This window comes from Acomys minous (genome assembly GCF_964271855.1).
Source record: "Acomys minous genome assembly, chromosome: 6".
In the NCBI taxonomy this organism is placed as follows: domain Eukaryota; kingdom Metazoa; phylum Chordata; class Mammalia; order Rodentia; family Muridae; genus Acomys; species Acomys minous.
Window position 1 is genome coordinate 75568589 of NC_140487.1, and position 26685 is coordinate 75595273.

The following is a 26685-nucleotide window of genomic DNA, read 5'->3' on the forward strand; positions in this document are numbered from 1 at the left end:
ATAATTTAAAGAAAAAGAAAGAAAGAGAGAGAGAGAGAGAGAGAGAGAGAGAGAGAGAAATGCTCAGTATGCTCAGTTGATTCATAAAGACTTAGTAAAAGAAACAGGGGTGGGAGAAATGGTTCAGTCTATAAAGTGCTTGCTGCACCAGCAAAAGGCCCTGAGTTTTGTCCCTGGCATCCGTGTAAAGAAGTCAGGTGCAGTGGTGTGCGCCTATAATACAGTGCCGGGAAGCAGTGACCGAGGATTCGTATGGCTTGACAGCCAGCTAATGCAGCTGAGAGAGTCCCAGCAAATCAGTGAGAGACCCTGACTCACAAAGCAAGGTGGAGAACAGCTGGGAAAAAATAACATTGACCTCAGGTCTCTACACATATGTACACATGTGCAAGCACAGCTGAATACACACACACGAAAGAAAGAAAGAAAGAAAGAAAGAAAGAAAGAAAGAAAGAAAGGAGAAAGAAAGAAAGAAAGAAAGAAAGAAAGAAAGAAAGAAAGAAAGAAAGAACAGGCAGGAAAAACCCAGTCCATAGTTGGATATGGTGGTGTATGCCTGTCACCCCACACTTGGGTGACAGAAGCAAGAGGTTATTGAGTTCAAGGACAGCATGGATACCTAGTAAGACTTTATCTCAAACTATATTGCACTGCTCTTGAGGTAGGCATAGTAGCTCACATATGGAAGCCCAACTCTGGGGAAGCTGAAAGACAGGGTTTTGGCACCAGCTCAAGGTCAGTTTAGGCTCTGAAGTGCATTCCAGGCAAACCTGAGATACAGAGTAAAGCTCTGTCTCAAAAAAAATGACTGCACTGAGCAGGATGTGGTGGTAGATTCTTCGATCTCAGTACTCAGGAGGCAGGTGGATCTCTGTGAGTTCAAGGCCAGCCTGACCTACATAGAGAGTTCCTGAATATCCAGGGCTACACAGAAGTCCTGTCTCAAAAAAAAAAAAAAAAAAAAAAAAAAAAAAAAAAAAACCTAGCCAACAAAAAAAAAAAAAAATCAAACAAAAGTTTATACATACTCAAATAAGCCTGTAATTTGATTAATCAATGTAAATAAACTTGTATGGGCCAAGGAAAAGTCAAGCATTATCAAGTTGTACTTTTTTCTTATATCTTTCTTTTAATTTAAATTTTTTTTAAAAACTTTACTCACTTTACATCTCAGTCGTAGTCCCCTCCCTCTTTTGCTCCAGGCCCCACGCTCCTTTCCCCCTCCTCCCTATTCCCCTACCCTAGTCCTCAGAGCAGGACGCTGCTCTTCTCCCCTACCAGCTGACCCTTGCCTTGCAAGTCTCTTCCTCTGTGACATGGTAAGGCAGCCACCATGGAGAAGTGATCAGTGCAGGCACCAGAGTCCATGGCAGAGACAGCTCCTGCTCCCCTTACTAAGGGACCCCTATGGAGACTGAGCTGTCTATCTGAGCAGGGACCTATGTCCTCTCCATGCATGGTCCTTGTTTGGTGCATTAGTCTCTGCCACTGGGCTCTGCCCCCTCCCCCATCCCCTACCCCACTGCCCAGATTTGTTGTCTCTGTTGGTCTTCTTGTGGAGCGCCTGTCCCCTCCAGGACCTTCTATCCCCTTCACTCTTCCACAGGACTCCCTGTGCTCCACCAAAGTTTAGCTGTGAGTCTCAGCTTCCACTTTGTTCCCCTGCCGGGCGGAGTCTGTCAGACGTCATCTGTGGCAGGCTCACGCCTGTTCTCTCTCTTCAACAGCTTCCAGTGTTTTCTTTGCCCTTCTGAGCGAGAATTATGCATCCTCTCTAGGTCCCTCCTTGGTAATTAGCTTCCTTAGGTCTGTGGATTGTAGTATGGTTCTCCTGTATTATAGAGCTAATATCTGCTTGTAAGTGAGTATATACCATGCGTGTCCTCCTGGGTCTGGGTTACCTCACCCGGGATGATCTTTTCTGGCTCCATCTGCCTGCAAATGTCATGATGTCCTTGTTTTTGATAGCTAAATAGTATTCCATTGTGTAGATGTACCACAGTTTCTTTACCCATTCTTCGGTTAAGGGACATCTAAACTCAAGTCCAAGTGGATCAATGACCTCAACATAAAACCAGAAACACGAAGTCTATTAGAAGAGAAAGTGGGGAAGAGCCTTGAACTTATTGGTATGGGAGACAACTTCCTGATCAGAAAACCAACAGCTCAGACTCTAAGATCAACAATTAATAAGTAGGATCCCATAACACTGAAAAACTTCTGTAAAGCAAAGGACACTGTCAATAAAACAAACAGACAGCCTACAGACTGGGAAAAGATCTTCATCAACCCATATCTGACAGAGGGCTAATATCCAATATATATTAAAAGAACTTAAGAAATTAAACACCAACAAACCAAATAATCCTGTTGAAAATGGAGCACAGAGCTAAACAGAGAATTCTCAACAGAGGAATATCAAATGGCCAAGAAGCACTTAAAGAAATGTTCAACGTCCTTAGTCATCAAGAAAATGCAAATCATAACAACTCTGACATTCCATCTTACACCTATCAGCACGGCTAAGATCAAAACCTCAAGTGACACCACATGCTGACGAGGATGTGGAGAAAGGGGAACACTCCTCCATTGCTGGTGGGAGTGCAAACTTGTACAACAACTTTGGAAATCAATCTGGCACTTTCTCAGAAAATTGGGAACAGCTCTACCTCAAGACCCAGCTACACCACTCCTGGGCATATACTCTAAAGATGCTCCATCATACACAAGGGCATTTGCTCAACTATGTTCATAGCAGCATTACTTGTAATAGCCAGAAGCTGCAAAAAAAAACCTAGGCTGTACTTTTTATAAAATTTATTGGCTACTTTCAAGGTATATATAAAAAATATGGTTAAATAAATAACAAAGGGAAATGGATTAAAAAATATGTATCATGGAAATGTTTGCCAAAGAAAACTATTACAGCCACACTAAACAAGGACAAACCCATTCTTTGATGAATGAGACAACAGAACCAGGCCAGCAGCTCTTTCAGGGAAGTGGCCAAGGGAGGGAATGTGAGGGAGGGACATGCACACCGGAGCTTTGGGGTCTCTTTCTCTTCCCTGGGTGGGGGACACTTGAAACTCTTTCACATTCTCTACCTTCTGGTATGGCTTGGACCTTTTGGTTTCTCTATGTTTAACTTCTTATTGCGAGCTCATCACTTATCCACAGCACCGAGCGGTCCCATCCACCCTTGACCCAGTCTTCCCCAGAGATGCTCTTACAGAAAGATGATGCATATTAAAAGAAGGACAGCAGTGCTGCTCCGTGTAGGTGTGAGATTCTGAGTCAACTTGCCAAATGTATAGACTCTCGTCACTGCCACAAACAGAACTCTTCTACAACCTCAGGACTTCCCTGGCCGTGCACCCACAGAATGGCACCTGCCCTCCCATTCCTAGCCCCTAGCAACTATTACTTTTCTCCCACCGCTATAGCTTGTCACCATAAACTCTAATACAAAACTATTGTGTAACACATGACCCTTTGAGACCAATATTTGTGCCTTGAGGTCACCCAAGTTGTTTCACTTATGAACCATTCTTTGCTGTTTCTGAGAAGCTGGCCATAAGCTGAGAGTTTATTCACTGAGCTATTTTAGAACATTCTGGTTCTTTCTGGTTTGTGACTATTACAAACAAAGCCAATATAAGCAATCACACAGAGAGTCTGTAAACACATTTTTTTTAATTTTTCTAGAGTGTAATTGTGTTAGACTAGATAGGATTCTTTTTTTTTTTTTTCAATCTCTTTCAGAGTAATCCTACCCAATAACAATACCTGAGAGCTAGTTTCCCACAGCCTCGATAGCAGCTGTTGATGCTATTTATTTTAGCCAGTCTCATGGATGTGTAAATATGCTCTCAGTGGCATTTCCTGGACAACTAGCAATGCTCAACATTTTTCCACGCACTTGCTTATCATCCGCAGTCTCCTGTGATAAATGCCATTCCCTATCTCTTGCCTGTTTTCTTGTTGGTCTGTTTTTGTTATTGGGAGTTCTTACTGTGATCTAGAGATGACCAGTGTCAGATATCTGCCTTGCAGATATTATTCTCCCAATCTATAGCTTGTCCTCTCACTCCTTTCCCCGGGTCTGGTATGGTGCCAAAGGCTTCTTATTTGGATGAAGTTTGTTTCATGCGTTTGTGTTCCCATTGTAGATAGTGCTTTTCGTGTCATGCTTAAGAGCTTCTCCCAAGGTCCTACGCTACTTCTCAGTGTCTCAAAGTTTTTAAAATTACTTTGTTGTAATGAACTCACTAATAAAATCATCACAGGGCTGGATCACGGAGGCCTGTCATTCACCCAGGCCTCAATTCTATGCCATGGAGCCACCATACAGTTAGAGTGGACATTCAGATGCCATGGAGTTTGGAGCACACTCTCACTATCAATTACATTTGTACAGATCCTAGCCTGTTATATGTGTGTATGTGTAAATATTACATCATCTATGCAGAACATTCCAGCTGTAAGTATAGGTATGAGTCACACTTAGAAAGAAGACCAAGAAAGGATGGCAGTGGGCAGTAAGGATGGACAGATTGCAGGAAAAGGCCTCATGAGTCATGGGAGCAAATCTAAAGCCAATGTTTTTCCTGGCTTTAACTATGTCTTGATTTTTTTCTTTTTCTTTTTGTTTTGAATAAAGCCCATAAACATTTTATGATTCTGTGGCTTACACTTACATCTGTAATCTGCTTTAGCTAATGCACAAAATATATCTTGTAGTATTATGGCGAGGTGCTTGTGGTTGGCAGAATTTTGTTTTATGCTTTGCTCCCTTCATTGAATTACTTTCTTGGGGGGGGTTGGGTTTTTGAGACTAGGTTATACTCTGTATAGCCCTGGCTCTCCTGGAACCCACTCTATAGACAGGACTGGCCTCGAACTCACAGAGATCCACCTGCCTCTGCCTCCTGGGTTCTGAGATTAAAGGCGTGGGCCACCATCACCTGGCCTGAATTACTTTTACACTTAAAAAAAAACTCAGTGTGTCAGTTAGGAAGAAATTAAACTGTCTCAGACAGCAAAGGACATGATCATCTTTGCAAAACACTCCAGGATATTTGTAAGCAAAGCTCTTAGAAGCAGTGAGTGGATTCAGCAAGGTCGCAAGATATATCAGCATTCTGAAATCAGCTGTACAGTTATTTCTATCTACTAGCAATGAAGGCATGGAAGCCAAAAATAAAATTACCATCACTTAGGCATAAATCAAGCCCAAGGCCTTGCTAATACCAGGCAAGCACTCTGCCACTGAGCTAAACCCCCAGGCCTTGTTCTTGAGACAGGATGTTGCTATGTAATGCACTGGTCTCCAGGCTGCGATTTCCTCTCTTCTGCCTCTCAAGTGCTGGGACTTTTAGATATGCATCACCATGCTAGGCTTAGGCATAACTTTTTAATCAGCATATAAAAGACTTCTAAAAACTACAAACTATTAATGAGATAAATCAAAGATATAATTATGTTGAACGACATACAGTGCTCATGAATTGGGAGACTCGGCATTGTAAAGACACCAGTTCTCCAAGTGATATATATGTTTGATGCAATTATTACCAAAATATCATTGCTGCTATTTTTTTAATGTACCAAGCCAGTTTTTTACAAATTGTAGCTGAAAATCTGACTGTACGCATACACACTTGTGTATGTCAGTGTAGGGTTAGACCTGACTTCACTAAAATACTATCGTGCTTGGATACGTAGAGAGGAAGACTGGTTGAAGAACATCTTCTCCTCTCCTTTAAATACAAATGAGAACCACACGTGAAACGAAGGCTGCAAACCACCATATGTCATATCTACGCTACTTTGAAATTCTTTCCTTTCACTCAATCTTACCTGAGACGCACATGGGAGACTTGACTCTCCATGAGATACAGGAAGTCACCAGGTAACTATGCCGGCACTCTCCCTGTGGCCCCTGTCAAGCCAAAAGAGATCCACAGACTATTTGGACCACTTGAGACCTACATTGCCCTCTCTGCTGCACCTTGCCTAGGCAGGAATGGCACTTACTCTATCTTCTTCCAGCCGTCGCTCTCGGCCTCCACACTCCCACTGGCACACAGAGTCCTACTCTCCTTCTGGAGGGCTCATCAGCATTCGCCATGGATACCCTCATGGGCATCCTCTCTGCCCACAAATGTGTCTAGACTCCCATGAAGATCATCAGAGGAAAGCAGATTAGATATCAGCCATGAGCGAGCAGGGAAGAGGCAGAACTCAGCGAGAAGCTGCATGCACTGGGACTGAGGGAACACCTGGGAGGTTGTGACTGTGAAGCCATCCACAAGCCAGCATGACAAAAGTTCATACAGGAAAGTCTAATTCCACCAAACATCTATGGTTAGTGATGCTTAGGAACTACTTTGGGCCGTTGATCATCCATGTACAGTTCGCCAGGCTTTGCCACTGATGCTGTGTAAATACTTCCATGGTTGGACCCCAATGGATTCTACTGCTCAGATTTTCAAGGGAACTTTAAACACCATGCAATTCTTTACACAATACAGCCAATATGATACAGTACAGCGCCAGGTGCTGACTTCATTGTCAGTTGTAGATAGGATAAACTGTTAGTAACAAATCCTGAGTGTGGACCACCCAAGTCCATTCCCAACAGTACAGACCAACCATACTGGAAGGTACAAGGCCAAAAGGTTGTGGTCTCTGCCCTCTAATGTCTTACATCTGGTGACAGAGCGAGAAGAGCTGTCCTGTCAGAAACAGTAGAGGGTGTCATCGGTAATACTGGAATCAACAGGCAAATCAGCAGGAGAGTGACCAGAATAGGTAGATAGATAGATAGATAGATAGATAGATAGATAGATAGATAGATAGATGTAAGAGATGACATCATGGCCAGGCCAAGATTTTGGCTAAGTATTGTAGGATGGCTGATGATTGGACAGACGGACAGATGGATGGACAAACGGATGCACAGATGGTAGACCAGAAGCCATCTGAAGCAGACGGAGCTCACTAGTCCCACCAAGAGGGAGTTACCGCTCTCCCTACTGTGCCTACAGCTACTGTGAGTTGGCCTTCAACAAGAAGTGGAAAGCGGGTGGGGATGACAGTCACCTAGCTGACACCCATGGAAGCCCATCCTCCTGGAACTTAAAGCCATACGTTACTGATAGATCAGAGAGGGATAATTTGGTAAGGGAAACACAGACTGGAGGGTAAGACAAAGGCACGTCGTTGCTAGAGTACCCTCACGCTACTCTGTCTCTGTAAGCATCAGCCTCTCTGTGTAACAAACAGACTGCTAATGGCACTAAACTCAGAGGATTGAGTATATTAATTAATTAATTAATGCACAAAGTGCCCGGAAGATAGGCACACTTTACAAATGACTCTTGCTAGTCAATCTCTGCATACATGTATTTATTGATACGGTAAACTGTCGCCTCTGCTCCTCTCTCCTTCCTACATCCTGAACTTCCATCTGGGATCCTTTCATTCAGTCTCTGGAATGTTTTAGTGCTCCATTTCACTTTCAGGTGGTGGTGGCAGTTGCCGCCTCTGTTCTACGTTCTGTCGGGGACTGAACCCAGGACCTCATGTGCTCTGTGCTCTACGAGCTCACCACCAAGCTGCCCTCACAGCCCATCACTCAGCTCTGAGGGGACTCTTCAGTGTAGGAGTCTAGATGGATGATTTTTTTTCCTTCAGCATTTAGAAGATGTCACCACATTGGTGTGACTTCCAGCAACTCTGCTAAGGGGTCAGCTTTGACCTCCCTTTTCCCAATCTGATCGAAAGTTGCGTGTATTTTCCTCCTGGGTTGTTCTCACCGTTTTTTGTTTGATCACCAAAAATGTCTGATGTAACGCTGGCTCAGCCGTGACCTTAGTGCTTCCAAAACACTCTTCCTTTTTTTCCCTAAATCATCCCTCCCTTTCCAATGTACTCTATAATTTGTTTGTTCATGTGCATATGTATGCATACATCTTAATAAACATATATGTGCATACACACACACACACATGAATCTAAGCTCGTCAGGAGCAGGGATCCTTATCTGTTATGTTCACTGATCCCTCTCCAGCACTAGGAAAGTCTCTGGTCCCAGAACAGAACTGTTAAAACCTCCACTGACTATTCCATCATCCTTGGTTTTGTTTTGTTTTGTTTTAGTTTTTCGAGACAGGGTTTCTCTTTGTGCAGCCTTGGCTGTCCTGGAATCGCTCTGTAGACCAGACTGGCCTCGAACTCACAGAGATCTGCCTGCCTCCGCCTCTGCCTCCCAAGTGCTGGGATTAAAGGTGTGCACCACCACACCTGGCCCAGCATTCTTGCTTTTATAAATAGCATCTGTGCATCCCACCTTTCATCCAGGGACTCAGAACATATTGATGCTCTGAGTGTGGGCATTGACCTTTGGGGCTGCTGTAGGCCGGGCTTATGTCCACTCTCCTGGACAGGGATAGCCCTTCACCCTGCGCCTTCCCTGCTGGTCTCCTCCCCTTGAAGAGATAGTCTATAAACCAGGCAAAGAAATCAAGTCATGGAAACAGGAACTTCCATTGGACCCTGGGAAATTGAGATTGAGCTGAAGGGAAACTCTAGGTCAAATAAATCTGTGAGAATGCAATAAAAATAAATCTGAAGACACAATAACTCAGAAGCTCAATGTGGGTCAAATGGCTTCCTGATGCTAAAATGTAAATGTTAACCCAAAATGCCATGCGTCTGCTCTCTGCGGCCCATTTCACGTCTATTATTTCACATTATCTTCAAAACAGCTCTGAGATACAAATCACTTCCATCTTAGAAGATGCAAAGCTGACTCAGGGGAAGGAAAAGATGCAAACAACACCAAGGAGCCTCATGGCGAGGCCAGACCAGAAGTCACCAGTCCTAGGTCAGAGCTCCCTGTCTAGGGATGCCCAGGCCACAGCAGAGACGCGACACATCTTCCCACAACATCAATTCTATCCCAGGGTTCACAGAAATAAAATCATTAACCTTCATACTAAAGCAAATACGTTGTTGTGAGGAGTTCTCTTTTTGTTTTGTTTTGTTTAATAAAGTGTCACCATGTAACTAGGGTTGACCTCAGACAGCAGTCTCCTGCCTCAGAGCCCCCTGAGCACTGGAGTTACAGACATGTACCTCTATGGAAGTTCTGGAGCTGTGAGCAGTGGGGGTGTGAGCATGAGGGTGCACCCACAGTTCCCGTGTGGAGGCTAAATGGCAGCTTTCAGGAGTCTGTCTTCTTCTTCCAGCATAAGTTCCAGGGATCAGACATGGGTGTTTAGACTTACACAGCAGGCATGTCGCCTGCTGGGCCATCTCAACAGCCTGTAAGTGTAAATTTCATACAAAATACAATCTGCAATATTTGTGAATTGTTAAAATAAAAAAATGGGGGCGCTGGAGAGATGGCTCAAAAATCAAGAGCACTTACCGATCTTGCAGAAGACCCAGGTTAGACCTAACACCCATACAGTGGATGGCAACCCTCTGTAACTCCAGCTCCAGAATCCAGTGTCATCTTCTGAGCTCCGCAGGCACTGCACACACACGGCGCACAGACATACAAGCGGGAGCAACACGCATAAATAAAAAATGAATGAACCTTTTTTTAATAGGATGAAATTTTCCTGAAGACAATTTCTACACTGACGGGCATCATCTTAGAGATCTGTGACAGGCACGCTTCCACTTTGAGCAAAGGTCTCCTTGATTTCCCCGAACCTTTGTATAATGGGAGTAACAACGCCTCTGACAGCCTCACTGTCCTCAAGACGAAATGAAGATACAGAAGAGAGGCCCCAAACGGAGCCTGACATGGGGGAAGTATGAAAACACTCATGTTTTAAAAACCACCAATCCTGTTGGAAGATTTTTGAAACATATGGAAACCAAGTAGCAATCATTTCATTAAAGTCCCAAAACTCCTAATGTGTCCAATTTAGTTTCACTTGAGAAGCAGGAACTGGAAACAATTTATAGGATTGACATTGAGCAAATGATTAGAGATTGAAGAGCTCCATAATTGAAGAATATTGGGATTTTTTAAATGAATTTTCTGTGAACTTGAGAAGGAAAGGGTTGAGAGAGATTTAGAAACAGTCTTCACCCGCTGCGGGGACGGCTCATTGGATGGAGTGCTCACTCGTCAAGATGAGGACCTGGGTTCGGATCCCGCATAGGAGCCAGACACCGTGGCACACACCCATAGCCCTGCTGCTGATGAGGCAGAAGCAGGAGGGTCTCCTAGGCTGGCTGGCCAATCAGCAAGCTCCAGGCTCAGTGAGCTACTGTCTCAAAGAATAAGATGGAAGATACAGAGTTGGAAGATCTAAAGTTGAGTTCTGGGTTCCATTGCATGCACACACGAACACACATGCCATGCATATACCATACACACATGCGTACTACATGCACACATGTACACACATGCCATGCATACACCATGCACGCACACACACACTACAGGCACACACACCTTTACAAGGGCTAAGAACATAACTCAGTGGTAGACTGTTTAGCATATGTAGGACCCTGAGTTCAGCCCAGTGCTGACCTGACTGAGGAAAGAAAGAAAAGGAGAGGGAAGAGAGAGAGAGGAGAGAAGGGAAGGGAGAAAGGCCCAGCTATTATCTTCCCACCAGAGGTGGAAGGGCACACCACACCGACCTCAACTGGGCTAAGGAGAACCAGGAGTCTGAAGCCCTGCTTGGCTTCTAGGCTCTCAGAACCACCTATAGAAAACTAGAGCCCGTGTCCCTACAGATTCCGAACATTTTGAATACAGACTCTTGGGTAGTGACAAATTGGCCTCCAAGCAGGAAGCATGAACACCCACACAGTGCGGAGGTGCAGGCTTGGGGGGAGTTCAAAATGTCCTACAATGTCCCCCTCATTGACCCTGCCTGGCCAGCCACTGTCTTATGAGCCCTGTGTTAAACTATTCAACGATCCCACCTGGAAGATGATGAGCCATTTCACAGTTGTCAACATGGCACTCATTCTGCAAGGGACTGTCACCCAGGAGTGCTCAGGAAAGGAGCACAAGACAAACCCATGTTGAACCCCTGGCCGGAGAAAGACAGGGAAACCCTACCTGGCTGAGGTCAGAGTACACAGCCACCAGGGCCAGGCTGGCAGCCCTGAAGGAGCTCAGGGTGCGGCACCCCAACACCGGGGATGACTCACCTTGGGCTGGCAGCAGCTCCTGGAAGGCAAGGCTCTGTCTCGATCCACCCTTCTGGCCCACAGTTAGGAACGGACAACGTACATAAGCTCTCTCTCGGCCCCTGCCATACGGGGGACTGTTCTCACCAACAGGAGAAAGCTGGGCTTGTGGCAGGAGCTGTGATCTGAGGCCCCTGGGGAACTGCCTCAAGCCTGCTAGTTCCAAACCTGAGCTCCAGGCTCTCATACTGGATTGCCACTAGTCAGTCCTCCCACCAGTGCTCCTTCCTCCCATTCCTGACTCCTCCCCCCTCCCTGGTCTGACCATCTTTTCCTCTCGCCCCAGTCTGTGCTTCCTCCTGCCTTGTTCCCACCTCCTCTTCCCCAGATCTGCCTTGCGATGTCCAGCCGGGCTCTTCCTCATGCTGCCCCTCCATCATCTGGCTCCATCCTGTTCTTGCCCTCTGGCTAGCCACACATCTGGAGCCACAGCTGGTTTTCACCAGGATGGTAAAGCCTGGCTGTTCATGGGGCCTGAAATATCACAGCAATCCAAGAGAGGAGGAAGGGGAAGGGTGTTAGAACACAGTAAGAACTCAAAAACACGTGCCTGCAGGTTCACCCGAGGACTCTGCCGATGGATGCTGCTGAGCAAATGTTTTCGCAAGTATGGCACTAGGCGGTAGAGTTTGATCCTTGCCTTCGAGGGATCCTGGCAAGACCCTGCTATCACCTTTGGTAAGCTGACGTGACTTGCAAAGCTCAGGACAGGACCAGAAACTGACAGGCAAAGAGCAATGGGGCCAAACGGCCAACCCCTACCTTAAGGCTCCTCAAAAAACTTCGTTAAGCATAAAAGAGTATTAGTCACTAGTGCCCCAGAACCTTGGGCCAAGCCCTGTGCTTATGCCCATGCCACGGACACCCTCTGGGAGCATGGTCCTACAAGGCTCCCAGGTGAACGGTCACCAGACCTGGTGCTGTGGGAACTTTAATTCAATAGCTCCTGCAGTCACACCTTGGGCACCCAGAAGTCCACAGGAGGGGTTAGCAGGATGCGCATGACTGGGCTTCTAGGAGCTGGGGAGCTGGGGCCGGAGGAAGGAGCTGGAAGCGGACTTGGGATGAAGTAGGAGGAGCATAAAGAGACACTGATGTGGGAATGGATGGCCCCTCCAGTATGCCTAAGGGTGAGGAGAGGGCCCAGGTCAATGCTTGGCTCCTTCCTCCAGGCCTGCCTGAGGACATCCTTGCTATTATCACCACTGGAGCTCAGAAGCAGGCTCTAGAGGGGGAGCAGGTGGCCCTCCTAGGGCTCACCTGAGTCTCATCTGTGGCCACTATGTCCAGTCAGGGTCTCGGTGGGACACCAGCATGTGCATGGGCAGCACTGGGAGCTTCGTTGTTATTTCGTGTTCTTCAGGACAGCTCCCCTTCAACCTCTGCTCGTGTGTCCAGGCACGACCGCCGGGGTGGCCCTGCCTCACCAGACTCCTAGGTAATCCAGTGCACAGTGCACAGGTCATTAAGACATTCTCGACCTGCCTGAGGAACACCACACACACAGCTCAGTGAGGTGGCTTCCCGGGCCCAGCCCAGGGCTATGGCCAGGAAGCATAAAGGAGGCCTAGATGTGGTGTGCCACTGCCCCCTGCAGGGACCCTCAAGAATCGTCCAAGCTGGTACCAAAGATAAACCGGACCACGACCATTCACCTTTCCATGGGGAATAAATACAGAGGCTTGGCAGCTTCCATTGGAACCATGGAACTGGCTGACCCTAAGGGAGTTGACACCTCACAAAAAGATAAAAGGAAGCTGAGGAGATGGGAGGGAGATGGGAGGGAGATGGGAGGGAAAAGGGATCTGCCTAACCTGAAAAAAGGGTGTACTGACACGCCGCTATGTCTGCACCATGCTTCTCAGGACAGCGTGTGTTCATAGTTGCCACCATCGCACCTAGGCAGAAGAGCAGGCCAGGCCGGGGCAGGGCAGGAATGGGCCTTTCCATTGTACAGCTGGGAATATGGAAGAACAAAGAATCTGCGTTGCAATCACACACACACACACACACACACACACACTGCACAGCCAGACTCTGATGGAATCACAGAGCTCTCACTTCTGTTACCTTCTGTTTCTAACGGGCCCTAGAACATCTACCACACAAAACCTTGTCTTCCTGGACCCAGCACTGGACCCCACAGGCCGCCTGGTCCGTCCTATGGTCAGAAAGAGGCTGTGTTTGGTTCTGTCCTGGGTTCTGTGGAAGACTGAAAACCATGCTGCAGAGACCTGAGAAAGCAGGTCTTAGAGCACAGAGGTCCCCATCCCATCCGTCCCCTCCCCATCCCAGCGTGCAAATCAAGGCTTTCTTCTCTGGGATGGTGCCTGCTGCAAGGCTGGAGCTTCAACCATGCTGTGTCCTGTGTGCTCCTGTTGCATGCGCATGTGTGCGTGCGCGCGCACACACACACACACACACACACACACACACACACACCACCACCACCACCACCACCACCAACAGAGCCACAACCAGAAGAGTACAGAACTATTCTGATGAAGTCAGGCACATGCCCTGGGCCCAGCATAACCTAGACTGCCTCTTCCATTACGGAACCCTTATCCAATCCCGTTTCTTTTTCTCTTGGGTAGATTCTCTCCTGGGCAGCTTCCTCAACCTTCCATCCTGCTTGATTTGCTCCAGCCATAACCCAGTGTCTGCTTCCTCTCAGTCCCTCCCAAGGCTAAGACAAGACCAAACCAACTGAGCAGAAATGAACCCATCTCCCATCCCTGTCTCTGAATCAGCCACATCCAGTAGCAAAATGCATCCTCTTCCCGGGACAGTAGAAGAGGTGACGAGCGGGTGGCTTATTCTTCTTCTGGATCTCTTGTCAGTGCTCAGAGAGAATATTTATTTACTCAGGAATGGAACTTGTCAGAGCCCGTGAGTGCTCCCACACATCTGGTCTCAAGAAGAAAGATGAGGGGAGGAAACCAAGGCCCCCAACTCTGGAGCAGTCTCTCCTGACATAATATGTGCCAAAGTGGGAGCGCCAGTCCAACAATGCCACCATCTAGACAAGGGAGCCATCTGAGAGGAAAATGAGGCCATCTTGGTCCATTCCTAAGGGATCACGGCAGCTTAGCGTGGGCTAAGTCCATCACAAAAATTCTTTTCTGCAAAAGGTGTAACCTCTTGGAGAACTAACTAGTGTTATCACCACCCCAGAGAGCCATGGTCTCGGGATGGGTTAAGACTGTGTGACTTCCACAGTCTGTGCTCCCACAAGAGACCATGTCGATGTCTGTGGTCCACACTACTACAGGAGGCCATGTTGATGTCTTTGGTCTGTGTTCCCACAGGAGGCCATGTTGATGTCTATGGTCCATGCTCCCACAGGAGGCCATGTTGATGTCTGTGGACCATGTTCCCATAGGAGGCTATGTTAATGTCTGTGGTCTGTATTCCCACCAAAGGCCATGTGGATGTCTGTATCTGTGCTGCCACCTGAATCTGTGATGGTGTCTGCAGTCCATACTGAGGCCGAGGTTGATGTCCACAGTCTGTACTGTCACTGGAAACCAAGCTGAGCTCCGTGGTCTGTGCTGACACCAGAAGCCATGTGAGAGTCCGGGATCCGTGCTCCTCCCGACTGATTGTAAAGGGCAAGGAAGCTGCTTCTGCCGTGGTATTGATGACTGCTGACTCACAGTTGAGAATGAGAGGTAGAAAAGGTTTCTGTGACAACCTTTCCCTTGCCACCACCCCACCTCCCTAAAAAAGGAAACAGTCTAGACAGGAAGCTATCGAAAAGAACTCTCAAAAATTGTGATCAGGATGCTGAAGTGTAGCTCTTCACTGTTGATGGCCTCTGGCAGGCGTGGGGGTGGGGAAGGACTCAGCTTTCCTTCAGGGCCTGGCCCCTGGGAGTTTGACTATGCTCCAGTGACTATATGGGCAACACAAAATGAACTTGTCACTTGTCACTTTCTTTTCCTTTTCTTCTTCTTCTTTTCTCTGAGAGATCACAAGGATCTGGGACCTGGTCCACCAGGGTGGACCTGGGAGAACTAGGAAGTAAATATGATTATGGGAAATTCCCAAAAAATCAATATACATATTATGTTTTTTTAAAAAGATGGGGTGACATCATTGTACCATCCCTCTATGATCCAAACCAGTGCTCAGTCTCGGAGGACAGAGAGAAGGACAAGTCCCCATCATCGTCAGTGCTGAACTCTCCTGCCTTCGTTCTCAAGGAAGCTTTGATGCTCTGATGCCATCTGCCATGTTCAGGACCTTGCTTAAGAGCTGGTTTTTGGTGCCCATATCACGGATGAAGAAAGCTAGGGTCAAAGTCATGTGCAGCTGCCTGGCCTCAGGCTGATGCCGAGACTGTCCTACCTGTAACTGAGAGAAAGGCGGGCCTTTCAGCCATGCCCACAGGTAGGTGTGATTCTTCCCCAAGGTACACACTACAAGCTAGGTCCTCCAAGCAGATGGTGTGGCCCTGCCACCTCCAGCGGTGCTCTCACAGACCTAAGGTCCTCTCAAGTGGGCAAGCACTTCCACAATTTACGCTCTGTTCCACGTGGCTTTAGAAGCTGGAAAACATTTTATCATCAAGTCTCTCTTGGGGAGAATGGCACTACACAGGCTAAATTCTGACCTGCAGCCATCCTCTGGGTCTCATATGTGGGGTTCTATCTCCCTCTGGTGGAAAGACTGTAGCACTACAACTATGTCCCTGCTTAACCCTAATGCTGATAGCACGTGCAGACAGAGTAGGGCATGGCAGTGGAATGGCACGGCAAACCCTCTCACAACTGCACAGGCAGATGCAGAGAACAACACTAGGGTAGCCAGCCACATAACATACAGCAGTCCATCTGACCTTCTAGGGTAAGCAGAACCCTTGACTTTTGTCTTAGCTTTTATCACCCTAATAAAAACTACATCTCCCAGCTGATATAGCTCGAAGGTGTCCCCGTCAATATTTATTCAGGTATTGGGGCTGTTGAGGTGGCTCAGTCAGTAAAGTGTTTGTCATGCACACATGAGGACCTGGGTTGTATGCCCAGCATACCATGTAAAAAGCTGGGCATGGCAGCATGGGCCAGTAATGTCAACATTAGGTACGCAGAGCCAAAAGGCTCTCAGGGAGTTACTGGCCGGGCTAGCTCCAAATTCAGTCAGGAGCACCACCTCAAACAATAAGGCCGAGAGGCTAAAGAGGGGGTTCGGTAGTTAAGAGCACTAGCTGCTCTTGCAGAGGACCCAGGTTCAAATCTTAGCGGCTCACAAGCATCTATAACTCCAGTTTCTGGGGATCGGCTGCCATCTTCTGACCTCTGTGGACACTGGGCATATATGTGGTATAGGTCCACATAAGTGCAAGCAAAACACTCTGCTCATAAATTAAAGATAAATACAAAACACAAAATGTAATTGCATCACCAAGGCCATTCATACCTGCCTCCATCCCTGCCTTGCCCAAAGCTCCTCCGCAACCCCACCACAGATGCCTGCAGCAGGGATGGGTCTCTGTTTTCTGTACCATCAACATGTCCAGCACCTTTTCTGTCACAGTACATGGCACCCCAAAGATGTCACTATGCAGGGCTGCCCTTTATTCCTCTTTCTCAAAACACCTTGTGGTCCCTCCAAATCACACACAGCTCTGAGGTGAAACAAAAGCCCGCATATGGTGAGGAGCCTTCCAGGAGTGACTGCAGCGTCCTGCAGGCACGCTCCCCTTCAGAGCTCCTATTACAGGAGGTAACAGGTTTCTGCAATCTTACTCCCCATTTGGGCAGAAAAACATGAAGCAAGCTTTCTCGGGGATGTTTAACTGGAAATGTTTCTGCACCTCGAAATTTAAGACTCCATCTCGGAAATGATTCCGCCTCAGATGAAAGAAGACAAACGCCCCTATTTTTATCCAGAGGAAGTTATGAGATGCCACGCACGTCAAATCTCCATATACCTTTCCTTCTAAAGCAGCAAGATGATACCGTTATCATGGTTCAATCAGAGGCTCGCAAAGTCGGCCCGGGGAGATGGGACTGCGAGAGCAATCATCAATGCTTCTGGCAGCCCCCCCCCCCCGCCCCCATCTGATGCACATCACCGCCATCATCAACACATGAAAGGCTTCCTCAATTTCACTCTTGAGCATCTCCAGCCACAACAGATATTTATTGACTGGCTGTTGTGTGCAGGAAACCTGGCCAGGTGCAAAAGAAGAAAACAGGGAGAGAAATTCCCCCAAGGATTCTGAAAAGGGGGAAGAAACCATCAAAGCAAGTGATCTGACTCCAAAATGTTACGGGCTTAGAAGGAAGGCAAATGCAGAGGCTTTGGTAAAGAGAATGTTCTGGACCAACAGGTACTTCCAGATTGTTCCGCGTGCGACTTTTGCCAAATGCAAGAAAATGATAGCAGCCTAGTTCCTCAACTACATGGGAACTGAGTGGATGTGGGAAGGAGACCCTGCTCAGAATATATCTGTCTCTTCAAGTTTTTTTTTTAATTTGTTTTGTTTTTGAAGGAAGGTTTTATGCAGCCTAGGTTAGCATTGAACTTGCCGGATAGCCAGTGATGAGAGGAGATAGGTATATGCACACATGCACGGATGTGGGGGGCAGAGGTCAATCCTGAGTGGTATTCCTCTGGCACCATTCCCCTTGTTTTTGGGTAGGCTTGTTTTTTTAAGCGGGGTCTCTGTCTTAGGACTCCTAACGCTGTGATAAAACACCATGACCAAAAGCAACTTGGAGAGGAAAGGATTTGTTTCCTCATACACTTCCAGGTAACAGTCCACCACTGAAGGAAGTCAGGACAGGAATGCAAACAGGAACACGGAGGTAGGGACTGAGACAGGCCATGGAGGGGTGCTGATCACTGGCTTGCTCCTCCTGGCTTGCTCAATTTCCTTTCTTATACACCCCAGAACCACCAGCCCTGGAGTGGCCCCACCCACAGTGGTCTGTGCCCTCCCCCATCAACCATCAATCAAGAAAATACCCTCCCATATTGCCTCCAGAAAAATGCTATGGAGGTGTTTTCTCCATTTAGATCCCTTTTTCCCAGATGACCCTAGCTTGTGTCAAGTTGACTCAAAATCTAAGACTGGGTGTAGTGGTGCACTTTAATCCCAGCACGTGGGATGCAGAGATAGGTGGATCTCTGTGAGTTCAAAGCTGGCCTGGTCTACATAGTGAGTTCAGGACAGCCAGAGCTACACAATGGGCCTGTGTCTGAAAAAAAAACCATCAGAAGTCTCTTATGTGGTTAGACCAGTGAGCCCCAAGAATCTGCTTAACTCTATCTCTTTAGCAGTAGGATTTCAAGGGCACCCCACTACACCCCGCTTTTTGATGTGAGTTCTGGAGATGGAACACAGGTGTTGCTTGCAGGGTATACAGTTTACTAAATGAGTCATTCTGCAGCCTAGCCAAGCATGGTCTTGGACCCCTGGCCTTCCTACCCGACTCCTGAGTGCTGGGGTATGCAACGCCTTGTGCTGCTTGGTGTCCTGTGAGGCTTCCCTGGCCCAGCTGCGATGATCTGGACTTAAAGGACACCCGAGGTGGTTGCTATGCTGGAGGCTTGTCACCAGCCTGGGGCTTTATTAGGAGGGGGTGGGACCTTTGGGAGCTGGGGCCTTGTGGGAGGAAGTGAGGTTGTGGGATCCAGCTCTTGAGCCCCTAGTCAGCACTTTACTGCGTCATATACTCCCCAACATGATGTTCTTACTCACCACATCCCAAAATAATGGAGCCAACCAAGTGAGGGCTGAAGCCACATAAATCTTTTCTCCTTGCAAGTGGATAACCTTGGGTATTTTATCACAGCAACTAAAAGTTGACTGACAAACCTGTCAATGCAATTGGGCAAAAGGAGTTCCACAGAAGTCTCCAGAAGGAGTGTTTTGGTTTTGTTTGTTTTCTGAGACAGGGTCTCACTGTGTCGCTCTGACTGGCCTAGAACTCTCTATGTGGACCAGGCTAGCATCAAACTCCCACTGATCTGCCTGCCTCTGCCTCCCTCGTGCTAGGATTAATGACCTGCGCCCCCGTGTGCTGCTTGAATCTGTGCTTTAAAGTTAACATCTAGAAGAGCTCCTCATGGCCATGATTAGTCACACGAGGAAGAAAACAAACACAACAGTGTTGGAAAGATGGGAAAGAGCTCCAAGCACAAATGTCTTAGTATACTTTACTAAAGGTGCTGCCTGCGTGTACACATGAGTGAGTATCTGTGTGTGGGTTTATGCATGTGAGTGCAGGTGTCCATGTATGCACGTGAGTACCTGTGTGTGGGTGTGTGCGTGTGAGTGCAGGTGTCCATGTATACACATGAGTCCCTGTGTGTGGGTTTATGCGTGTGAGTGCAGGTGTCCATGTATGCATGTGAGTACCTGTGTGTGGGTTTATGCGTGTGAGTGCAGGTGTCCATGTATACACGTGAGTACCTGTGTGAGGGTTTATGTGTGTGAGTGCAGGTGTCCATGTATGCACGTGAGTACCTGTGTGAGTGTTTATGCGTGTGAGTGCAGGTGTCCATGTATGCACGTGAGTACCTGTGTGAGGGTTTATGCGTGTGTGTGCAGGTGTCCATGTATACACGTGAGTACCTGTGTGAGGGTTTAATGCATGTGAGTGCAGGTGTCCATGTATACACGTGAGTACCTGTGTGAGGGTTTATGCGTGTGAGTGCAGGTGCACCTGAAGCCCAGAAGAGGGATCACATCCTCTGGACCTAGGTGGCAGTTGCTTGTGAGCCACCTGACATGGGTGCTGGTAACTGAACAGGTCCTCTGCAATAGCTGCACACACTCTTAAGCTCAGGGCCACCTCTCCTGCCCTCGACATGCCTTTTTCAATGTGTTTTTAAAAAACAGACAGAAAGGCTGTCGCCACTTACAGATGCTCATGGAATCACAAAAGTGCTGCACGGACTCTCACCAGCTCTTTCTTCCCACATTCAAATCATTTAAGCATCAGCATTAGCAAGATAGTAACACTTGCAGGGGCTTCTCCTCTGTGCAATAAGGCTTTCAACAGGTTAACACCTGTGGATTTAGTGTATCTGAAATCACCATTTCTACACCCTGCTGGCTGACTAGAAGACTAGGCCCCAAACCCAGCATGAGGATTCTGAGGGCAGGCGGCTGCATGTTTGCTCTCTGCTCCCACCCCCACCCCCACCCCCACCCCCACCCCGCCCCCACCTCCACCCCCACCCCCAGCCCCAGCCCCGCCCCCGCCCCCGCCCCCGCCCCCACCCCCATCAAACTACCTCTTCTGTTCACTTACACCGCGTGACCTTGTAGAATGTGTACACAATCCTCTCAGGCAACAGGTAAGCTCTGGTGGCCGCAGCAGAACATTTACTGCCCAGAAACACCAGGTAACAAGAGCAAGGAGCAAACCCAGGCCCCCCAGACTCCCCACTCACACACAAGCTACACTCCTTGTCACCATGGAAATTACTTCAGTGTGCAAGCGATACAGATAAACATGTAAGACGTCTCACCGGTGTAGCCCAGGGGAAGGAGGCCGGTGACGTGGAAAACACTCGACAGGGGTTGGTCGTTAGGTTTGAAATACGTTTCTGAAAACCTCATGCTCTGGCGGCTGCTTCTAAGCATCCAGACCAACTTGATTTCTGATCATCCCTGCAGCTTCTGTTAATTAGTGTAATGGATGTTAGAAAATATTTCCATAGCTGAAGTGGACACGGGAGAAACATTGCTGAGTATTCCCATCCCGTTGAGGATGAGGAAAAAGGAGGCCTGTGGGGCCAATTATTGTGACCTCCAGGGGAGTGGCTTGGGACTTGTGGAGGATCGTCACCTGACCCCAGCCAGAAGGTCCACACTCCCTTCCACTCAGGCATTTCCGCATTGACTAGACACACAAAATTCTTAAAGAGAAGCCAACAGGTGGCAGCTGGCGTCACAGAGCTTACACAGGTGAGCGAGCATTATGACTCTTTCTGCTGTCAGGTCTGCTAATGCTGTGCACTGACAGCACTGCTCTGAGATTTGCCTTCACCAGAATGTACCAGAACGCATAAACTTTAGTATACATCAAATAAATGAAACAATCCTATATCCCTCACCTATCCCTAAATAACACACGTGATCACTGTTAGGCAAAGGGACCCTTAAGAAACTATTGGCCTGATGGTTTGTGTAAGTTTACAATGCTGTGCCGTACTTTTCACTATGCCACTCTTTGCGTTGTCCTGTCTTAGGAGCAGAATCAGAGTTCAAATCCCTTTATCAGGCCAGAACACGGACTACAGATATTGAGATGGAATTCCACAGAGGTAGCTTGAAGTCTCATAGTCAAGGTCACAATTTGCCAATTATCAAAGTATAGGAAAAGAAGAGCGGCTGGCGTTACAGCCGACCTGCATCCGAATCTGTGCATGGTGGTGTCCCAGAAGTATTCATGTGGTACCCACACATCAGAGGAAATATCAATTGCACAGCATTCTGCCTGGCCAAACCACATCTGGAGGACAGTGACAAATCCTGGGATGCATATGCTAACAGTCACTGTGCCAATGACATTATACTCAAGACAGAGATGAGGACATGGAGATCTCACGGGAGTCATCACTGGAGAAGAGAGATTATTTAAACATCCAGCAGCTAGAGGTGTGTTACAAAGGAAATGCTTGACAAACTAAGCAGGGGAAAGAGCTAAAAAGAGCAGAGAGTTAGAGTCGCAAGTGTCTTAATGTAGGGTGTTAGGTCGTGGTTCAGTCAGTAACTGCATGTCATACAAGGACAAGGGTCTTTTTTCTTAAGATTTATTTATTTATTATGTATAATAAATATTCTGCCTGCAAGTACACTTGCACACCAGAAGAGGGCACCAGATATCATTTTAGATGGTCGTGAGCCACCATGTGGTTGCTGGGAATTGAACTTAGGACCTCTGGAAGAGCAGACAGTGCTCTTAACCTCTGAGCCGTCTCTCCAGCCTTTTTCTCTTTTTTCTTTAGCTTTTCAAGACAGGGTTTCCCTGTGTAGCCTTGGTTGTCCTGGACTCTCTTTGTAGACCAGGCTGGCCTTGAACTCACAGCAATCCACCTGCCTCTGCCTCTCGAGGGCTGGGATTAAAGATGTGCACCACCACTGCCCTGCCAAGCACAAGGGTCTTAACAGGATCCCAGAACCCACATAAAGTCTAGGTGTGGCCCAACACCTGCAACCCAAGTACAAGGGGCAGAGCAGGAAGAGATGGATGCCTGAAGCTCATTGGCTGGTCAGCCTAAACTGATGTTTAGGACCACTTGCTGTGCAATCCTGGTGGCCAGGGCATAAATCTGTTCTAGCTTCATTTCCGATGCTGTGATTAAACACCCTGACCAAAAGCAACTGATAGGCAGAAAGGGTCTGTTTGGTTTACAATTCCGAGCTACAGCCCATCATTAAAGGGAAGTCAAGGCAGGAACCTGAGACAGCTGGTTATTTCACACCCACAGTCAACAGTGCAGAATTAATCAGCTCATGCTGTGTGCTTGCCTGCTGCCAAGGCTCAGCAAACTTCCTTCACTCTAATATTGCATGGAGCTATTGACCGGTGCCACCTACAATGGACTAGGTCTTCCTGCATCAATTAATAATTTAGACAACTCCCCACAGACATGCCACAGGCCAACCTGACCTAAACTATTCCTTAACAGAGCTTCTCCTTTCAGGGGATTCTGAGTTATGGCAAGCTGACATTCAAAACTAGCCACTTGGAGATCCCAGCACCTACGTAACAAGCTGAGCATTCTATGAATGTCTGTAACTTCAGCCTTCATGGATCTGATGCCATTTTCTGTACACAAAGGCATGGACACACACACACACACACACACACACACACACACACACACACATATATATATATATGAGTATATATATATACTCATTCAAACACAGTACATATATACACCCAGAAATAAGATCCTTAACAAATAAAAAAAATCTAAACATAAATAAATAGTAGCCGACAGTGAGGCTAGAGAGATGTCTCAGCAGTTAAGAGCACTGCCTGCTCTTTCAGAGGACCCGGGTTCAATTCCCAGGTCCCACATGGGACCTGTCTGTAACTCTGGTCCTAAGGGCCCAGCACCCTAACACATACAGGCATGTGGGCAAAACACCAAAGCGTATCTTGAAAAGCAATATATAAATTTAAAAAGTGATGGTGAAGAGTGATCAAGGAAAGATACGCAACATTGAACTCGGGCTTCCACATGCACATGCACACATGCATACACACATACACACACACATGAGCACACACATATGGGTGGGTACACATGCATACATGCATACCTAACAATGGGATATAGTGTGTAGTTGCTCTCATCATTGTTGTCATCACTATCTCTATTGATCAAGATTAATCCCATCATCATCATCACCATCAAGACTGTTATCAGTACCATCAGCATCCGTAGCCACCATCACTACCATCAGCACCAGCACCACTATCTCCACCATCATCTGTATCATCACCACTATCACTGCCATCATCCATATCATCATCACTACCTCCACCATCATCAGCACCAGCACCACTATCTCCACCATCATCCGTAGCATCACCACTATCACCACCATCATCCGTAGCATCATTACAATCACCATCATGGTAGGTGACACTAGGACTGAGATAGTCCTAATAAACCAGTTCGTTCCATGCCATGTTGCTCACAAAGAAGTCATGAACAGTCTGTTATTTTCAACTGTCTGAGGAGCCCTCTCTGGTGAAGAGAAGATGAGTCAAGCATCCACTTCCAGTCCTCCTCTGCTGCTTCTCACTTGCACCTATTGCCTAAGCAGGCTTGTGACCCTTACCCCTGATATTAGACAAATTCTATAGAGTCCAATTCTACAGATTACCAACTATGTGACCAAGGACAGTTAGTCCCGCTAAGCCTTAACTTCTCACCTATACTTGAAAGTTTATAATAAATAAATCCTCATGGAGTTGATTTGTGGATTCATCAAGCTAAGCACATGCATCACCACTAAGATGCCCATGCACACTGAGCATGCGTAGCTAATCTACACACCTTTCATATGCAGGGCGGGGTAAGGATGCATGAGGTCCTGCCCTTCGGACCCAGCTGCAAAAAAAAATCTCTTCTTTCAGGAGGCCTATCTCAAACCAATGACTTGGGGCTCAATAGCAGTGTAGAAGGTATGCCAGACTAACATCCTGTAGAAGGACAAATTTCCATTTCAGATACTCAGCCTACAAGTGTAATCCTCTGAAAAGTCTGTCTTCCTCATAGCTCCAGTGGGGCCCTCCCCTTCAAGGTTCTTGAGTCTTTTTCCATTGACAAAATGAAGCACATCTTTGCAGGACCGCCCTGTGCCACATTCTCCCCAGATGTGGAGACCCTAGGCCACCTAAAGTATAGCATCTGGGTTTTTTTCCCTTTGCATGATGCTGGGTATCAAGCCCAGGGCCTTGAGCATGTTAGGCGACCGCTCTACTTTTGAACCTCTGGTTTCCATAGTGAAAAGGATAATGATTCCATTTCCTTTTTGTATGTCATATGACGGTTCAATTCTTTACTTTTCCCAACATCGTAGGAGCACCTAGTCAAGTTGCTAACTAATCAAGTTGTTACTAAAAATAAGAAGAAGAAATAAATAGACAGGCATCAATGCTAGATCACGATGTGACTTAGAAGAAATGAAAAGAATCAAATAACAGAAAGAGCAAAGCCTCTTCCTCTCCCCACCCTGATACACATGTGAGCAAAGCCACTCAGTGCCTAAGTCCGTAAACACAAAAACACAAGCACAGGGCACACACTGAGCCTTGTCTCAGTCAAGCAGTAAGTAAGCAATATTTTCCCAGAGGGGACTTGAACCAATTCATCTACTGAAAAGATGGATTTCTACCTTTTAACTATTTATTAAAGTTTATAGTTGCTTTGATCAATTGCCTATTAGTAATAATTGCCAAAAATAATTCAATCCAGAAGAAACGCACTCAACATTTATGGACCGATGATCATGGGGAATAAAATTTAATTTCACAAATGTGTTTGGATCGCTGTGAGGTGTGGGAGAATGATCAATAAAGTGCTTTCTAAGGCAACGTATCATATCAGGATGAAGTTGCTCAGGGGGAAGTTGGGGTGGGAACATCAGATCAAAGAGACAAATGATGTCACGCTTCAGGCTTTTAAAGAAGTCACATGTGTGCCTTTTACCAAATGGGGGCTGTTACAAAATCACCCAGGCCTTCCAATTCCGTGGAAGCATCTTATTTTTAAATGAAAACATTTCAGATATGTTGGAAATCACCTTGTACAGTTTCTTTCATGTTTTGAAAATGTTCATAAGAGTAGTTAGAAGACACGTCATTTTTCAAAATTCTTTTAGGTAGAAGGCGGAAGCTACCGTGATGGGAGCCGGCCCTCTCGTCCAAAGATGTGGTCCACTGGTCAGCCCAACCCTCGCATTGCTTCCTTCTGGGCAAGAAGTATATTCACGAGAAGGAGGGTCTGGAGACTGGAGCATCCGGAAAGATGGGGATAAAGACACAGACAAATCCTGGGGAGCTTTCTTTTTAATAGTTCCAGGTACAGCTAGTTGAAGTCACTATAGAAGTGGGAAGGATGGCCAGGTGCTCGGAGGCAAGTGGGACAGGAAGCCATGGAAACTGCCGTCCATGCTCTTGGTTCTATGATGGTTCATCCGCCTGCTCACCCACATGTAGGCACCCGGGCTCTGCAGAGTGAGGAGCTGGTATTGAGGTCCCTATGGACAAGCAGAATGCTCAACAACACACACCCTCAGTCATGGGTGGGCTGAGACCTGGCATGGCGGTGCATGCCTGTACCCCCTTTATCAGCCCCTCACTGTCATACTAATGTGTCCCAGAACTCGGTGACTCAGGACTTGGTGACTCCCACCACTCAGCCCAGGCCTCCCAGGTGAGCCGATTACAGCAGGCTAGCTCCCTTCTTCTTCGCTTGGTGCTGTTGTCCCTCTTCTGTCACCTTTCTGGCTTCTTCAGGTCACAAAGGGGGACGGGCAAGATCTTGCTACATGGTCTCTGGGCCATGACATACTCTGTAAATACTCCCTTAGATTGCCAGGTCTCCACGGATCTTCAGGGTTCCAGTCTCCTGAAAACTTCCATTATGTGTCCTTGGCCCTGGGTATCGAAGACAGGTAGTCCCAGGTGAAGTCACCTCTGCTGTTGTACCTTCAAAGGAGCTCGCCAGTGACTAACTGCTCATTACCTCTCCTCAAACATTGTCTAAGCCTGGGCCCAAGGTCATACCTATGTGCAGAGGATGTTTGTGAAAGCTTCAAGAGAGAACTAAAACACACACACACACACACACACACCAGGGAAGGGTGGTGTGCCTGGACCACTGATCCCTCATGGGGCATGGGATGGGTAAGAACTGATGATTCTGCAGCTCATCCCCACTTGAAATCCTTAACCAAGGCCACAC

At 47.2% G+C, this 26685-nt stretch overlaps 1 long non-coding RNA gene across 2 annotated transcripts in view; it reads right to left on the reverse strand.

Moving 5' to 3' along the window:
• LOC311598892 overlaps positions 1-26685 on the reverse strand; it is a 39933-nt gene that overhangs the window by 1497 nt on the left and 11751 nt on the right. Inside the window, exon 3 of one of the 2 annotated variants that reach the window (XR_014779693.1) lies at positions 25619-26378. This is a non-coding gene — a long non-coding RNA (uncharacterized lncRNA). Of the gene's footprint in view, positions 1-24976; positions 26379-26685 lie in introns of those variants that run through there. The other variant, XR_014779694.1, reaches the window with a different exon arrangement.